General features: G+C 29.6%; 1 protein-coding gene across 7 annotated transcripts in view; it reads left to right on the forward strand.

Moving 5' to 3' along the window:
* cnc (cap-n-collar) overlaps positions 1-19,552 on the forward strand; it is a 470,532-nt gene that overhangs the window by 152,372 nt on the left and 298,608 nt on the right. The gene's annotated exons all lie outside the window — the stretch shown is intronic.

Below are 19,552 nucleotides of genomic sequence, written 5' to 3' on the forward strand. Positions count from 1 at the left end.
ATATAATATAGAATGACAAAATTTTAAAAAATAGTATCAAATTATTCTAATTTCACATAACAGATTCATATGTTTGTAACATAATACATTCTTACACTATATTTTCAATTATATAACTGTTTTATTACATTCTTAATTTAAAACAATTTTGATCCTTTTTTCCCTCTCAACTTTTATTCTTTAAAATTTCTCCAACGTGGGCAATTAGCCTGCAATTGATTGATGCAAGATTGAAAAAAGAAATGACATCAATATTGAAGGTATGGCCAAAGAAATCAGTGTGTAGTTGAAGGAAATAATGTAATTGTTATATAAAAATTTAAAAAAAGCTTTTTTTAGGTGGTATCCTTGAGAATGGCCTGAGGGCCGAAACGTTGGAGAAATTTTAAAGAATAAAAGTTAAGAGGAAAAAAAAGGATCAAAATTGTTTTAAATTAAGAACGAACTAAACCACTCTCAAACAAGTATATATAAAAAATAATTAATGTTTTATTACATTTAATCGTGTAGAACATTTACTGAAGTAAACATATTTTGTGACTAGTACCTTCTTAATTCCCTGCTTCACTCAACCTCAATCGCCCAACCCATTCAAGTCCACATCTCAGTTCTACCTGATATAAACCTCGAAATGATTTTTAATCATGGCCATATTTCCTAAATTACCCGAAAATCCATTTCTTCCATCCTTTTAGTTGAAGAGCCGGGGAGAAAAAAAAGTCAGTTATTTCACCCCAATGTTTTATTACTTTAATTATAACTATGTATAATTAATTACAAGTTTAAATTGATGAGTTTGCCAAGTATAGGTAGAGGCAATGAAAAATGGTGGCTGTTTCAAAACGTTTGAGCTATTTTCATAGCAACATTTCATAAAAAATGTACTGAAAAATCTGTATTTAGAGAATTTATTTTGTGAAAACTACACCTTAAAAACCAAACTACGTGCATATGTCTATTAGCACACCAATTATTTTTTTTTAATGTAGTATAAAGTAGTTTATGACCTTTATCTTCATAGGAGTAGTAGTTTTTATGATATTTGCTAAAATAAATAGATATATAGTTGTTCGGACAAAATTTCAGGACAAATTGCACAAATGATGTTCCCTTAGATTTTCTAATGTTGTTTGTAGTTTTAAAGATATAAAATAATTTTTTTAACTTGATTATAGGAAAATAGTCTGGGTGGCGGTCAATAAAGGTTTAAAAATAGATTATATTACAAAGGACAACAGTTGTCCTTTTTACTACAATCAGATGGCCCTGACGAAGCCCTGCAAAGTGGGGCGAAACGTTGATTAACGATTAGTTTTCTTTTACTATTTTGAAACCTTTATTGACCGCCACCCGGACTATCTTCCTACAATCTACTTCATACGGCCTATCTTCTTCCAATATAATATTTTTAACGTTTTGAAACAGCCGCTATCTTTATCCCCTCTACCTATACCTAGAAGACTCATAAATTATGACAAGTAATTATACTTAGCTTTCATTAAAGTAATTAAACATTGAGGTGAAATACGAGTGATTACCTTTTTTCTCCTCTTGAGCTCTTGTACTATAAGACTCCGTGATTCTGTATTTCCAGGCTCCGCTTCTATTCTCCCCCGCTTTGATTACAGTTGCCTCGTTTATGGTATCAGGCAAGAGATGAGATTTAAGAGAGATGAATTGTTATACTCATAAAACACCAGGTCCCAACTTACGAACTTCTATATTCCTCCTCATATAAGAACGGTTTCATTAAAAAAATCCTTTATAATGTGCGTTACCTCGTTCTGGAATTCTCTACTCACATCACTCCGTAAAACCCTTTCATTAACCGCATTTAATGTTAAATTTAACATAAACTATTTCTCCTCCTCAATTTTCGATCTTCCTCAAATCTGTAACAATAAAAAATAATGTATATATGTTTTTTTCCTTTTAATTCATTTTATTTTTACTTTATGTTTTGAGTATTTATCAAGCCTAAAACTTCAGTGCTTGGTTTTTTAATTTTTTATATTACTATTTTTATTGTGTTATTACTTAGTAATTAAACTATTTTATGCCATACAATTGACACTCAAATGTTAATTATAATTATTCTTATGGGGATAGTTATCCCAGAGTAAAATTACTTTTCATTTCAGATCTTCGATTCTTAACTTGATTGACTCCGTTATTAAAATTTCCTTTAGATTTTATCGATAAAGATTCATTCAAGTACTACCATTTAATAATACAACAAACATAATCTTATTTTATTGTTGTTTTTCGACCTTTTTTTTTTTTACAATTATAATTGTGTATCATTTGACCAGGAAGAAGTTATTATGATAATTTATTAGTGTTATCCATGGTTCTGATTAAGTATTTGGTCCAAAATGTACAAGTAATTTTGAAGAAATCTTAACCCTGTCATAGGAAATATGTTACTGAATATAATTTGGACCTTTTAGATCTCTGTAGAAAACGTTAATAAATGTTAATAAAACAATTTCGTTAAACTTTTACTAGAATATGCCTTTCAATATCTATTAATGTTTACTTCTCAACTCCTGAGGTCCACCAAGCCTCTTAAATTGGGTAAAAATCTGACGGTCGAGCGTGACTGACCAAATCACCTCCTTGCACAACGGTTGGTCTAGTAACAGTACTCCCTTACAAAGTACTGAACCCCCTGATCCTTCATGGCTTGTAGCGGTACAGATTTTAATTTAATTTTTTTAATGTTTACTTCACACATTTCTGATTTCGCTTGTTTTTTACGATAGATAGCTTTGTTTCATTTATCGTTTCTCTACATTTATTTATTATTTGAATCGGCTTGTAATGCAATTAGGAATCATTCAAATTTACGAGGACATAAATCTGGAAACCTTCTAAACTTGCATCGCTAGTTATACCGCTAGTGAAGGGGAAATAATCATTATTCTCAATAAACTGTGGGTAGTTTAGTGAGCAATAAGTGTTTTGTGGCTTTGCAATCATCTTTGTCTTGGAATATGTCTTCTAGATTCATAGCTATCCGGAAACTCCTTGGTTTAAAGATTTTATGCATTCTTTACACAAGTACTTTGCACAATGGTATGCTAAAAGTGCATTCCAAGTTGTGCACAAATGCATTGTGCAAACATGAAGACCTGCTAATACCACGACCATCAATGATTTCATAGATATACACTCGGATCCCTTGTTGATTCTAGCAATTAATGACTCTTCTATACTAATAGAAAATAGTTATTCTGAAGTTCTGTTAACGTTTTCCTTATAGACATCGGTTCAGGTTTACAATATATTTTGTTTATGAATGCAAATGAGTAACTCAGTTACAAAAACGACCGCGTCCATTTTTTTCAAAATGAAAAAGACATTTTCCTTATGGTTGTTCCATACTGTGCACCACTGCAAACAAGTACCACTTTTTTTTAAATATAACAAAAAAAATTAAAATATTTTGAAATTTACAACTGTATATTATATAATACATTCAGTAAATTTGATCTTAGTTAAAATGGAGTGTAGAGCAACTAGCCATTGTTAGCATTCTAATGACATTTTACATTAGCATTATTACATTAATAATATCTTTTTTTTAACATCAATGTTTTTATTAAACTTTTTTACCGGAAAAACGTTTTTATATTATTTAATTATTTTATGTATATACATCTCTTTAATTAAAATACAATTTTTATATTTTAAAAATCAAGACATCTCGTCACAACTATCGTTTCATGGGATATCTATTTACTTCTTTCTAGCTTTAAAATTATTTCGAGATGAATTAATTATTATTTAAGTAGGGGTATTATCGTATAGTAAGATTATGTGGTTAAGTTCAAAATATATTGTGAACTGTTTTATGTACTTATGAACTGTCTCTAATAATATTAGTTAGGCCTTTTAGGCTGTTGAAGTGTGAAGTGCTATCTTTGGTCACATTGATATGTTGAGTTCTAATTACGTCCGCATTGATGGAACGATGATTGGTTAATCATTTCATTCTATTTGTATGACTGAATTAACTGTTTTTCCATATTCCAATAATAATTATTAAAATATAATTATAATATTTAACTACTAGATTCGAATCCGAATTTAGCCCTGAGTCAATCCTCCGGATTCACTAGCCCTCCTGGAGCACACACAGCCTACATAAAGTTGGTACCCTTTAATTATAGAGAAATATCTTGAGTTTGAACGTGATCGTGTTCAAATCTCCACCTTGCAGAGCCGTTGTTTAAGAAACAGTACTTCCTTATAAAGTACTGAACAACTTTCCCTTCATATGTTTTACATTTTACATTTTATTTTAACATGACTATTTATGTTAAATTCTTTCTTGACTCTATTATAAAACCTAAGCCCTTGGCCGCCTTACTATATTATAATCCCTTTTGGAAGGAAGGTTCAATTGATTGATTTCTTGCTATGAGAATTTCTTATGTACAAAATAGTCTTAGGATTATTAAATCATAAAAAACTACAATTAAGTACCTGAGTCCTATAGAATGTTAAGTGGCCCGCATGCAAGCGCAGTTGTGACTTCTATGTTTAACTGCCCTTCAAGGATAGCAAGGCTTTAGTTGAGAGAAAGGAAACACCTCATCGCAAAGATCAATAATTCCCTATGAACAGAGTTAATCCATCATTTATTTAATTTCATTGCCATTCTTTCGATCATAATACTTGGTATAACACCTTGGTGGTGCATGTTGCTTCAATCCAGGATGATTTCTCATCTGTTTTATTTTAAATGCGGGCTCTATGACGTTCAAGGAGTGGTTGTATTTACAAATTTTGTCTTATAGCTTATTGACTTTGATTTTAGTTTTCTAGAATAGATCACTATCACTAAGAAGAGTCTTCAATTCATTCCTTTTTTTTTCTTTTAGTTAATTATTTATTTATAGTTTATTATAAGTTTGTATACAAAGTAATATAATATGTTAAGACTTAAAACTAAGATACATCTAAATATATGCAATATATTTGTACAATGCTAATACAACCTTTGCCACATGTGTTTTGTGATAAAGTCGGAATGAGTGAGTCTCGTGTGACCTATTCTCTGGCTAGTCAATGCGACCTCCATGTGACATTTACGGCTAAAGGTATTTTTTATTTATAATCTTAATCTTTTCTTGAGACTGATTATTGTTGTTTAAATAACATAAATTTTATTTATTTCTAAATCCAACGTTTCGGCCAATTCGGCCATCCTGAAGGACAATCTATCACAAAGTTTTTATTACTGCTTTTATTAGAAATATAATTTTTAACAATTTTAACAAACAACACTATTATTAATAACATAGCATACCTTAAATATAAATATTACGACTACATCAATTTTTTGATAGATTTATTTATTGATAGATATTACAATCTGCCACACAGTTGTGGGCAATAGGTAATATTGATAAATGATCTCATACATACTAAAATAAAAAATAAAAAAAAATAAGTAAAATAAAATAAAAAACTCTTAAAATATATACAAACAAAAGGATAGACAAATGAACATAATCAGACTATCTGTATGAAAAAATAAATAATAAAATAACATAATGATAAAATAATATATACAATATTTACAGAATCGACCTGAGGATCCCCGACCCCACTCTATCCCCCACGTGTGAGGGGTAGAGCAGAGCTCAAGAGATCCCAGCGCATCCCTCTCGCCGCATCACTGGTATGGGCCAGTGGAGGCTGAGCAAGTGCGCTAAAGCCGCAAACACTAAACATCAATTTTAAAAACTTTTTGCAGGCTAATTTGCCCAGGACAATAATTGCAGTCAAAATTACAATAAAACATTTGGGAATCATATTACTTTATTAATAATCAATCCTTAGCTTATGCCTAATTACCTAGTTTGTCAATTCTTCACATTTGTATTAAAACTTTTAATCATAATCAATTCACACTATTATAATTTATCACAATATTTGTAACCTCCTTTACACTCAGGTCAGGCATATAACTTATTTATTTCAACTTTATTTTGGTTAAAATTCTTATTTCTTTTAATATCAAAATTCATATCACAGCTATTAACATTGTATAATTATTTACATCATAAATTAATTTTGCTCAAAATCTCTGCATAGTGTTAGTTCAGATTTCTTGTGTCTGTTTTAAAATTCATTGTATAATTAGGTTTTCTGATAAGGTAATGGACTCAAGTATTTTACTTTTGAATGTATTATTTTCTTTTTATTTATATAATTTTTTTTTCTCTCTAAATGACGGTTGTTGTCTTTTTGTTTTAATAGCCCTGATGAAGACCTAAAAATCAAGTCGAAACGTCGGCATAAATAAATATTTTTTTGTTTATTTATATTGTTCCTTTGCTGACCCGCACCCCCCGACCTTCTTCTCCAATCAGTGACCTACGGTCAACTATATACACCTCAGTATTATTTTCTATATGTAAAATTATTGTATTGTCAAAATCTAATGTGTGCTGGTTTTTGGTTCCATGCTACACTAGTGCTAGTGTTCTTATCTCCTAGGTTTATTTACAAACATAGGTAAAATATGTATAGACTTAAAACTAAGATACTTTTTCGAGGGCTGTGATAGGCGGAACTTGAATTTAAAATATTCAGTAATCAATTACGAACGGTAACCTTGGCATCTAATAAAACTATATTATTTGAACATCTACTAGAATTTTAAGTATCTTTCGTAAATCTCAAATGCATCTAAGCAAGAAGAGACCAAGACACTTTTTCACCTGCTGAACATAGATTGTCCAAGTCATTTACGTCCTTCAAGCTACGTTTCTTCCACCCGCTCTATTTTCATCCTTTAAGGGCCCCTGTATTTATTTGAATAATACTAAATGTTTAAGGTTTAATATGCAAAATTACAGTTGATTCAAAGGGTCCTACAGATTCCACCAACCCTTGCCTTCAAAACACGCCAGTTGCTTGTCACCTTTCTTATTTTTCTCCATTTTGATTGCGTTTGCCTCGTTTATGGAAGACTCAAGATTTATTTTTGGGATTCCTTGATGCATTCATATGGGGTTCATAGACTATTGCACTGAATTTTCTGGGATTTTTCCTTTTCCAATCCTTAAGAAATAATAAACCTTCCTGTATCACTCAATGCAGTCTTGCAGTTCAGGCCTCTATCCACTCCTTCAACACCAGTCGATATTTACACTGCTTCCTTCGATAGAGCCTTTCTTGACCGTTCCTCGTGCTTTTGAAATTCTTTCTATCCGTAATGGCTCTTCCCTAACTTCTTTGAAGCATTAGCTATTGTTCACCTCTTAAATCTTAATCTTTTGAGGAAATGGTAAAGTTTATGATCAACTTGATCATCATAACTATAAATACTTGATATACAAAGGCTATAAGCTATTTATTTATGTTCAGCTGATTTTTTCCCGGGATAAAGATTACTTTTTCATTACATTTCATGGGCCACAAGTGACGGTTTAGCGAATTACAGGTTTATTTCTCTATATATCTGTGCTTATGGACCAAATATACGGTTCAGTATTGACAAAATGATCAACAAAACAAAATTATTTATATTATTTTTCACAATTTTATTTTAAATTAAGTGTAATTTTGGTTCAGGCAAAGGTAGATAACCATTGAACCTAAAATTTGCAATATTAAAGGTATTCATGATCTTTAGTTTAACATTTAACATGGACGAGAGTGTGTCCCTGCTAAATAGGGAGTGACGTCACGATACAGACCAGCGGAGCTCCATTTTGTCTGTTATTTTGAGGTTATTTGCTCGTGTTTGATTTGTGTGTGTTTTTTTTCCTGTTGTTTTGGAGGTTTTTAAACTCTTATAAAGTAATGAAACAAAAAAAATAGAAGAGGAAATAAGGAACAAGTAAGGTGAAAAAAGGAAGCTTTTGGAGAATTTAAGGTTACAAATCAAGTTGACCATAAAATCCGCTAGGAGTTACTCTGTATTTAACTTATAACATGGCCTTAAATTGGGGTGCTCAAAATTCTATACTTATAACACTTAAGATGCTAAAACTTTTTACATTTAACATTATATTATGAATACCGCTATTGTTACTTGCGCAATAGGCTTCTAAGCCACTCAAATTCAAAAAAGGTACTTAATGTCAGTTATAATTATATTCATAATTTTATTATAGCAATATTGCTATGTAAATAATACTTTTTGATGAAAAAAATTGTGAAAGAATCGTCAATTGGAAATACAGTGTTTCTACCCCACCCCTCACATGTTTTTCTAAGAAAATTGTTTTTCTCCTCTTCTATATGTAAGGATCACCTGGAAAACCCAGTCATGTAGATTTCAAGGTCTGTATACTTGTTAATAACGAATGATATAGGACATAATTCAGTTCAAATCCTGATTAACTGACGTAAGAAAATGTATTACTGGTGTGGCTTTTTTTTATTTCGTAAATTGCCCCAGTTTTTTTTTCAAATAATAATGATCTTATCGTATCTATAAATCTATAACTGTCAGGAATGATTTAGTTTCTTGTCTTTTTGTTTTAATTGTATTGATTATTTTTAAACAAATCATTATATGAGGTTGATTTTTCATTCTGCCTAGCAGACCTTCATAAAAATACACTGCAGTATAGAATGTTCTTTGAATGGAGTAGATTTTTTTTTGTTGATCTTGTTGTTTTATTGCTATTTTTTTTATTTATTGTATACCAGATTGGCCTGGTGGGCCTTACATGGTTGATATAACCGTTACATTATATATATATTTTAACAATTGATTTTGGGGGATATAGTCTCGTACAAAAGACACCCCTAACTGTAAATGTTATAATTAAAAGAAAAAATATATATAAAATAAATAGATAAGAATAATGCTTCTTATAAAAGAGAAAAGTAAAATTAATAACAAAAAATTATGTAAAATAGAGGTGGTGTGACTAATGAATTAATAAATATAGAATTTATAACAGAATGTCCTGCAGCAGCCTGTGCTTCAGTCTTCGGGTTGAGGTTTGGTTTCCCAGGTTGTAGGTCACTGCTCCTTTAACTATCGGTAATTGGGAGTGGAACTTCATGAAACTTTTTTGGTTGTAATCCTCTATTGACTCCACATGTGATTCCCGATGCATTGGCTATTTCTTATGAACCAAGGTAAGGAGCTTTAACTGCGATTCTTAGAACTTTATTTTGAAAAGATTGTAATTTTTTTCCTGCTGAGGTTGCCGCTCCCCAGACTTCACAGCCGTACATCAGCAGTGGCCTGAGAATTGTTTTAAATATAACAGTAGTTTCTGGTTTTAGTTTGGAATTTCTGTTAAGGATAGGATATAGCATTGCTAACCTTACGTAGGTTTGAGTTATATTAAGTTGAGTCATGTTGATATGATGATTCCAGGTAATGCGGTGATCTAGGTGAATTCCCAGGTTTCGTACTGTTTCACTGGCAGTATTCCATTTCACATTTTCACCTATGAGGATTAGTTCCGGTGGCTCTGGTGTTTGGACCCCCACATATAATTAAAGAAAAACTTTTGAATTACATTTTTCAATGTTCAACCTAATCATCCATTTAGTGAAATATTGTTTAGCGATTATTATGTCATCATGTTGAGAGAACACAGCTTTATCGTCAGCGAACATAGTTATGTTTTATTTCAAGAAAATAAATAGAAGCATTCACTTCCACAATGTATAATCGTTACAAAATTTTATCCCTCCACATGGGGGTTAAAATAATTCCCATTGCCTATACAGTTAATAGAATATATGTGAAATAGAGGCATAGAGGTTTTCTGAGAAAAGGGGCATACAAAATTTAATTTCAGATTTGAGTTGCAATAGATTAAATTCAATTGAAAACATATTTTTAAAATTTCCCTTATAGATAAAGTTTCAGTTTAAACCTTACTGATACTTTTTTATTATATTTGCTTCTCAGCTTTCCCCAACCCCAACTTCAATACTTTGTTAAATTGTTTTTATTTATAAGTTCTAATCGCTTACTTAACTGTATGTGTTCCCTATAAACCATGATGGAGATCCTTTTGCTATGGATAATTTTTATGAAAAGACGTCAATATTTTATTTTATGAAATCTAATCATTATTCATTAAACAAATATTTTATACTTTCATTTTTTTTTTTTTTTTTTGTTATTCTCATCTTATTGATTTATTTATTTTTTTTTTGTAGGTGAGAAAGGATTCCTGATTTTATTTATGATTGCGCTGATACATCAGTGAGTAATTTATTTCCATTACTTTATCCTGTACTGTTTATTGATTTTATTGAAGTTCTCTATTCTCGTGTTAATTTTTCAACTACAATTTTTTACAATAATTATAAAGTTTCAGAATTCTTTGATTAGATCCATAAGATTAAGCCAAAAGGCAATCCAAGGTATCATCACCCAGATATACATATAGTATACCTCCTATATGTATGTACCAGCTATTCAATAACATCATTATAGGAGGGTATGAAAAAAAAAATGATTAGATCAATTAAAAAAAAGAATTATAAATTAAATTTATTTAATCTATGTTTGTTAAATTACATTGTTTTTAAAAAGAGTCTATTTGTGACCAAAATATTTTAATAATGAGAGGTATGTATAAATTAAATCGATGTTAAAAGTGGAGTATTTGAAATTGATGTTTAATTTTTTTCTAATCGCTTGGAGTTCAATGTTCAATAAATAAAAAAGCGCAGAAGAAATCTGTCTTTTTTTTTGTTGACTGTCTGATTCAGACTTGTTTAGATTAGACGTTGTTTGTTTTTTTAAAATTAGATTACTATGTAATACTATTTAATTTTATATCATACCATTTTGAAAATCATTTGGTCCAAGAGAGCCCAAGAGGAGAAAAATAATCAGTTACTTCACCCCATTTTTTATTAATTTAATAAAAACTATGTATAGTTACTAGTCAAAATTAATGAGTTTGCCAGGTAGAGTTAGAGGGATTAAAAAGTGGCGGCTGTTTAAAAAAAATTAACTTTTCATTCGGAGCTCTATATCTTAAAAACAACTGCTCCTACGAAGATCAGTGTTATAAACTAGCTTCTATTTAAATGCTAATAGACATCTTTACGTCTAATGGTTCCTGAGATATAGATTTACCAAAATAAATTTACTACTGATTTTTCAGTATATATTTATAAAATGTTACTTTTTAAAAAACTGTATCTCGAGAACTATTAATCGTAAACAGCTCTATTAAGGCTGATATTTTAGTAAATTTACTCTACTTTAAATGATATTAGGTTTTCTAGTGCTGTTGGTAGTTTTATTTCCCCTACCTATAATTGGTAGACTCCTCATTTTTGATTAGTAATAACACATAATTTTCATAAAAGTAATAAAAAATTGGGGTGAAATAACTTTCTTCCTTCGGTCTCTTGGGCTATGAGGATTTCATTAACTACAAATTCGCTCTTAATATATAGTTTGAGAGATATGGAGCTCTAAATAAAAATTTTTTGACGTTTGACTTGAAACATAAACTATTTTTTATTCCTCCTAACTATGCTTGACATACTCCTCAGTTTTGACTAGTAATAACGCATAGTAAAATTGGGGTGAAACAACTTTTTTTCCTTAGGACTCTTAGGCTATGAGGGTTTCCTAAACTACAAATTCGTCATTACCATGTCCATTAATCTGTAGCCCCAGATAATAAATGAGTTATTCCTAAATATTTAAAAACTTTTGCTTAAATTACTTGTTAAAGTTCTCTTTGGAATATTTCCCAATTAACTTTTGTTTCTGACTGCCATGTATAGGTACAAGTTGTAGAATTGTATTTTACATAATAATCTCGTGATGAACTACAACTATGAAAGAAGAACAACTTTCTTTGGCAATTCATTGCAATTTTTCCAGAACTCTTTTAGATATCTGGTATTAATAAATTATACCTAATTTTTTATTTAATCTTCTCAATTAGTTATTATTATTATTTTTTAATGTTATCTATTTTGATTCCTCTCCACCGAAGGGTATATACTTAAATGCAAGAGTTAAATTTTTTTTTTCTTAGAATCCATAATGGAGATAGATAGATAAGGAACTATGGGGGGAAAATAAGATAACTTGTTGAGGAAGCTATTCGATATATCGACCTATCTACTTTACAGTCGTTTTTTAACTTCTATTTAATTTTTCACCATTACAAAAAACAGTCTGTTATTATAATCAATTCGTCTAGTGTAATAAAATAAATTATACACTATCTAAATTGAGGCTAATAGGGTATCTTACAGATTACCGATTCATGTCTGGCATGTTAGTGATATTTCTGTCTTCCTTTACAGTTTATCATGTCAGTATTCCATCTTTTTTATCCTTTCTGTCGAAGGTAAATGTATTTTAATGGAGTAATTAATAGCTTTCACGCTTATATTAAGTATTTATGATAAAAATATATTTCTATTTTTGATGAAGCATTTTTTTATAATTAAAAAAATATAAGAAATTAGATTCTTTCATTATAAAAGTAATGTTTAGCGTTTCATTTAGTGGGTGCCGCATTAATTGGAGGTAGAAATCATGGGGGGCCTGTCTTGTGCTGGTCTCTGGTGGTTGCTGCTGGAAGCATAAGTTGTGTTCTGCCGTCACTAGAGTGCGTTCCATGGGGCATTTTCTCTCCTGGAACTTATTACCGGTTGAATTCAGTTTCTATATTTTTAAAATTTAATTTTGAGAAATTCATTTTAAAACTTTATATTCATTTATTTTTTATTTTTCCAAAATAAAATCATATTATTTAATTGCTATTTCTTTAATATATTTTATTTGGAATTCGACTTATTCCAATTCCTGCAGAATTTGCAAAAGCTGGTAGGATGTAAGCTGGTCACAATGTAACTGCAATAGATCTGCTAAGAATAGATCTGCTACGATTTTTTACAGACTTATTTTACATCCAAGTGATGTAGATAGTTAAAATATGTAAACGATAAATTGTTGAAAAAACTAATAAATATTTTTGGAGATCTTTAAAACGTTTGATAGCAAGAGTGACACAAGAATCTGTTGAATTCAGTTATTGCATTGCATTCGTATCTATTAAATGTTATTTGTTATTCGACCTGTCAAGATAAAAATTACAGTACTCAAGAAGAGTTTACTCTCATGCTGGTAAAAATCAGAACTTGATTTTTGACATAAATTAAATATTTACACTTAACTACTGGAACCTTCTAAAAATACAATTTTTACACTGATTATAAAATTAAGATATTTGTATATTAGTATAGTATATACGTAACGAAATTTAGATGTATGTTTACTTATATATACATACCAACAGTTATTAATGATTTCATTAATAGTTACACTACTGCTTCAGATGCGGATCAAGAAGTGTGGCAGGTCTTAAACTGGAAATATTTCGGGGAATAAAAATAGTTGTCTAGAAGACTTGTATAAATTAGACCAAAAATTTATTATTATTTTTTAAGATTTGTTTAATCATTTAACGGAGATATTTTAAACCTTCTCTCGTATTTCGAAAATATTTAATTTAAAATATCTTAAGACCTTGGGTTCCTTAAATCATCCAGGCCCCTAACCGTTCAAATTGGATTCTAACTTTAATTAAATATAACCATAAAATAAACCAACACATAACGCAAACAGACAGGGTAAATGAATTATTCTGACGACTAAAACAGCTAATTCAAACTAATATACTAAATTAATTAATTGAACATGGCGTGAACACTAAGTAAATTATTTATTTATTTATAAATATTACAATCTGCCCGATGACTTGGATAAGTAATAGTTATGTAATGGAACATAATAATAATAATCTTTATTTATTCTGAGATTGATCCCTTTAGAATAACATACAGGCGTCAGAATTAGGCTTTAGAGTGAACTACAAAATAAGAATGAAATTATAAAACATAATAAAATAATGAATTTGAAAAGATAAAAATGAGCAGCAATAATTAACAGAATATATAAAATAAGAATAGAACCAAGAAAGTAAAACCATATGTCATATCATAAAACATAAGATGAGAAACACTTCTGATAATAAATAATAGAAAACAAAAACAAAAAAAATCAAGTGTAATTAAACTAAAAATAATAAATGGAAAGGTACAAATTCTTCTAATGTGAATATTTACAAGAATAAACTAAATTCTGAAACATTAAGAACAGAAAATATATAAACTTTGTTTGAAACATTCAATTGTTATTCTTCCGGAATTTGGTGGACCGAAGGTGGTCGAAGATATGGTATTTGAAGGTTGGAAGGGTATTAGAACTACGAATGAAGGAGGGAATAGAATTCCATAGGGAATAGGAATGATGTACAAAATGCTGTGGTTCGATGGGCAGTTACATCTAAGTCTGAAGGCCGTGAGCGGGTATTGCGGGACTTTACAGAGGATTTAAATTGAAGCATATCAGAGATGTACAATGGACAGCGGGATTGGATAGCTTGGTAGAGGAAGGAAGCAAGAAAATATTGACGAAGGAAAGAGGGGTAAAGCCACTTCAATTCTTCATAAAATCGGGTGACAGGCGTCCCGGGGACACCAAGGATTAGTGCCAAAATCAAAAGGAAGAGTCTGAAAAACATAATAAAAATATATACATATATAATGAAAAACAAAATAAAATAAGCACAAGTAAAATTCTGAACTGAATATAATAATTAAATAAAAACACTAGTCAATTTTTTTTTTCTTTTATGCTATGTGCTTCGTGGAAATCCATTGTATATCTGGACAGCGCGGTCTGTTCATAAATAAATTGTTTCTCTCTATCAATTAATATTTCGAATAAGGAAACCAAAAGGGATTGCTATTTCGAATCACTGATCATTCAAGATGAGTCTAATTCTGCTTTCTGTGCATAATTTCGATTTAAAGGCAAATTATACAAATTTTGTTCTCTTGAGTGATATTAAATTGTAACCTGCTCTTTTGTTCTCTTCGTAATGCTAAAAAGACCTAACTGAATACGTCACGTCACCAAGTAAAAACACTAAATGATCATCAATTGATGTTCATCTAAATTAGAAATTACTGATCGTTAATTTTTCTTTTCGTTTTTTTTTTTCTTATTATTCTTAATTTTGACTTAAAGAATTCTTATAGATCGTGTGTTTAGTTAGTTATGATTTACGTAGTAGTGTTTTGTTATCTTCATACGTTTAGAATTAACACTTTTTTTTGTTGTTTGTAATTTTTTAGTTAGTATTATGTTTTCTTTTCTTTAGTACATTAGGATTATTCTATATTTCTTTTCTTTTATCTTATCTTATTCTTGTATATTTTTTTTGTTATTTTACTAGACAACCCTTTATGTATCTCTCTTGACTAAACATATGTAAATAATTTTTTATTTTATCGGTTATAAATAACCAAGCGAAATTTTTTCTTTACTGAAGGGATTTAATAACATCTGCCACAAATTAAGGGTATTAAGTATTAGTGGTCAAATATTAATTCCTACCGTATGTACAGACATACAAAAAAAAAAGCAGAAAAGGGAAAAACCTGTAAATCATAACAATAGTACTCACTGAACTAAAAGGGAAAAACAAATTTAATGGAAAAAATACCATCATGATTTGTATAAATAAAAATATAAACCTATTTAAAAAATATAATAAAATAAAAAATAATATATGTACAAGTTAAATGTATGTAACAATAAAATAAATACACATTCACACCCATATACAATATGTAAATAAATAAAATTAGAAATTAAAGGCAACCCTAATGCAAATTTTCAGATACGCCACTTTGACATTGTACCAGCGATATCCTAATATTTTTTAGAAAATATCCTTTTTTTTTTGCACTTAATATTGTGAAAAACAATTAATCATTAGAACCTCCTTGCCTGGGCTATTGTCTTGTCAACACCTCGGAAGACCGTGACCACTTCCTGGACCTAAGGGTCAGCGGCGGTCCCTGAAGGCCATCGGATTGACAAGTTTACTACTTGCTACGTCCCTTGTGATTTAGGGTCCTGGTAAAATCGTTAGCTGTGGTCATCCCATCGTTAGTGGTCAACGGTACTTTACCTTCTACCTTTCGACAAGGGACAATTTGTTCGTCAGTTAGCAATGCTCTGTGTTCGTTTTGTTTTATCTTCCCATGTCTTCCAGTCTCTTCACTGTTTGCCTTTACAATTGTCAGTTCGGTCGTGTCCTCGTAGAGAGTTTGTTCGTTGCGGTTTTTGTCATTGTTCTAAATAAGTTTTCGAACACGATGTGGGACTTGGCTTCTTCGTTAGGGGATATTGTTTGATTTCATTAACGATAAAACTATAAAGGTGAAATTTTTAAATAATGTAGATTCATTATCAATTTTTTTTTCTGGTTATATTCTGTGATTATTTTGAAAAGTGTTAGAGGGATTGTATACAAGCTTTGAAATTACACTTACTCTCAATAATCGTGTTGGGATTGTCCCAAATGACAAATTTATTCAAGTGATTTACATAACATTTTAAAGTGAAAATCATACCGCTATTTTTAATAATATTTCATTTTTCTTATTAGTATAAAGATGAGTTTTAAAACTGTCTTTGAAATGGTACATACGACTTCATTGAGAGATAGGGATAACTTCTATGTGGCCTTCCTCGAAAAGCAGAGGTAAGAAACTTCTTGATATATATTTCAATCCCTTTACACAGGATATCGCTTATAACGACATCGAATATAACATTACAGTAACGAATATTTCCAGACCCGTGATTTTCGGGGCCTTAATAATTTATTCTTATTATGGTATATAGTAACCAAGGTTATGACTACTGATTGCCAAATAAAGCTACTATCATCATAATTCAGAAATTTATTATTATTTGGTAGCAATAAATAATTTATTTTTAAATCCTATTTCATATTTGCTTGATGTGTATAGTGAATGATTGGTTATAACAACGAGCTAAAATGATCGAATATGCCTGTACCCTTGGATGTCGTTTTAAAAGATATCCAGTGTATATATCTTCACGCTCAAATATCGTCAATGTTCTGTAAAATTTTGAAATGTCAACTTGTGAAATTTGCCCCTTGTACATTTTATTTACCGTGTTTTCTCTTTTTTTTATTTTTTGGTATGAAATCGTTTAATTTGACTTGAAATTCCTTGGTTCTTTGCTAAGGCATTGATAGACAATCACAATTACCTCTCTAAAATTATTAATTTCACAAAAGAAATTAAAATTTACGGCTATTTCTTTTTTAAAATATAAAAAAATAAATAAATTTACAAATTTAATTTAATCAGGCTTTTGAGCTTTCTTGTTCCTGGTCGTTAATACTTACTTTATTATCTGATTGTTTTACTTATCTCTTTTGTTATCTGTTACTAATCTGCAATAATAACCATTACTTTTCCTCCTTAATTCTAAAAAGTAGTAAGTCAAATCCGATTGCATATTATCGAAAATTTAATATAATGTAAATATAATTGATTGACCACGTTATGGTAACTTGGTTTTTAAAATTTTCGTTTGTGCTATTATTTTTCATCGGTTAAAGGCGTCAGGAAGGCGGAGGTTTGGAAATGTGATTTAACCTTTCAAAAAATATTATATTTATTAATTTTTGTTTTCTTTAATATCTTCTAAACAAATTGTGGACTCAAAGCCGACCTAATTTTATTTATATTTAGTAAAGCTATTAATTTGGTACTATCCAAAATAAAATTGGTTTCATTGAATTTCATAATTTTTTTTTTCGAAAAATTTTACATGTAGACTGTGACTTTTAGGATTTTATTTAATTTAAATGGATTTTGTTTTATAGAATTTAAGCCGTGCAAATTATTTTTAAGTGTTTTTTATAATATTATATCTTTTTATAACTGTGGAGTGGCATAAACATTGAACTCACTCGCCTTAATAAATACTTACTGAACAACATTTTTATGAAATGTTTCTTTTTGAAAGGCTATATCTCGAAAACTATTGGACGTAAATAGCTCTATTAGGGCTAATATTTCAGCAAATATACTCTTCTTTAATTAATGTTCTTTTAGATTTTCTAGTGTTGTTGGTAGTTTTTAAGATATAATGCTCCGAATAAAAATTAATGTTTTGAAACAGCCGCCATTTTTTATTCCCCCTACCTATACTTGGCAGACTCATAAATCTAGACTAGTAATTATACATAGTTTTCATTGAAGTAATCAAAAATTGGGGTGAGATAACTGCCTTTTTTTCTTCCCGGCTCTTGTTCTAATGGCATTTGGCAGCGTTATTAAACAATAACAACCCTCACATTCTGGAAATATTTGATTTCATTAAATAAATATGCAAGAATATATGTATATAAATATATATCAAAATTTATTTTTTAGTTACATCTTTAATACATCAAATATCACTTATGTTATGGGATCATTTTTTTTTTCAATTTTATTTTATTTATATATTTTATTAATATTTAACTATGGCTATGATATCAGCTAATACATTCTAGTATAGATATTATTATATTAGGTATTACATTATATTAGGAATGTTTCTAAGATTGAAGCTGAGCCAGTATGCTTAAGCAAACATCACCATCGCTGTGGATTGCCTCATATTATATTTAAAAAAAAAAAAGTTTCATTCTACCAACTATTAAAAATTGTTCAAATCAATTATAAAATACCATACTATCGATAAATGAATTTCAGACTTTTCCTCTTGCTGTGAAGTGTTTGTACTTTTAAATTTTTGTTACTTTATGTAATTTTTAAATAGTTGTTAATGATTAATGCATATCTATACCTCAGGAGCAAAATACACCATGTCAAATTTTCCTTAATTTACTGGAGAGGAGTTTGAACAGACGTTTCTCTCCAAATGATAATATTCAGAGCATATTATTTTTTATAAGTATGTTTTTACACAAGCACTTATGCAGTCATGTGGTTATTTCTAATCTTAAGTAATGTTACGATGGTTGTTTTTGAACTAAATTTAGCTATGACATCATATCATAGGAGCTCCCCACTCCTGTTTTTTCAAGTGAGCGAGCTGACAGTGATAATTCATTGCCTTGAGGTTTTAGGGTTTTAGTGTTTATTGCAGTTTTATTACCCTACGATGGTGTAGTATAATCCTTCAATTTAATGGCTTTCGCATATTTCTTCAGTTTCTTAAGGAATATATTAGCAGCGTGATTTATTTAGGGTTGTAAATGTTTATAATGATGAGTAAAATCGGGTATCTGCTAGTTAAATGTCTTACACAATTTATGGAATTTATTCTGTTTCCAGCAATAGTTTAAACTTCCCTAAACAATCTCTGATAATCCTCAGAGGCATCTGAAAAGAAGATGGCCAAGGGATCTTCTAATTTATAACAATGATTGAAGTGCTTCCATTGTATGGTTCCTTCCCATGATTATCATGTGTTCTGAAACATTTATCAAATAAATCAATTTTATATCCAAATCCGTCTCAACACTTTATTTATTCATTAGTCCAACGTTTCGGCCTTTCTAGCCATCTTCAGGGACATCTAAATATTTAACAGCTTATATTACATCTTCATTTTTAAACATTTACAACAACATCATTATTCACTATATAATATAACATACCT

Source organism: Halyomorpha halys, unplaced genomic scaffold (genome assembly GCF_000696795.3).
Source record: "Halyomorpha halys isolate HHAL.00 unplaced genomic scaffold, Hhal_1.1 Scaffold168.1, whole genome shotgun sequence".
Lineage (NCBI taxonomy): Eukaryota > Metazoa > Arthropoda > Insecta > Hemiptera > Pentatomidae > Halyomorpha > Halyomorpha halys.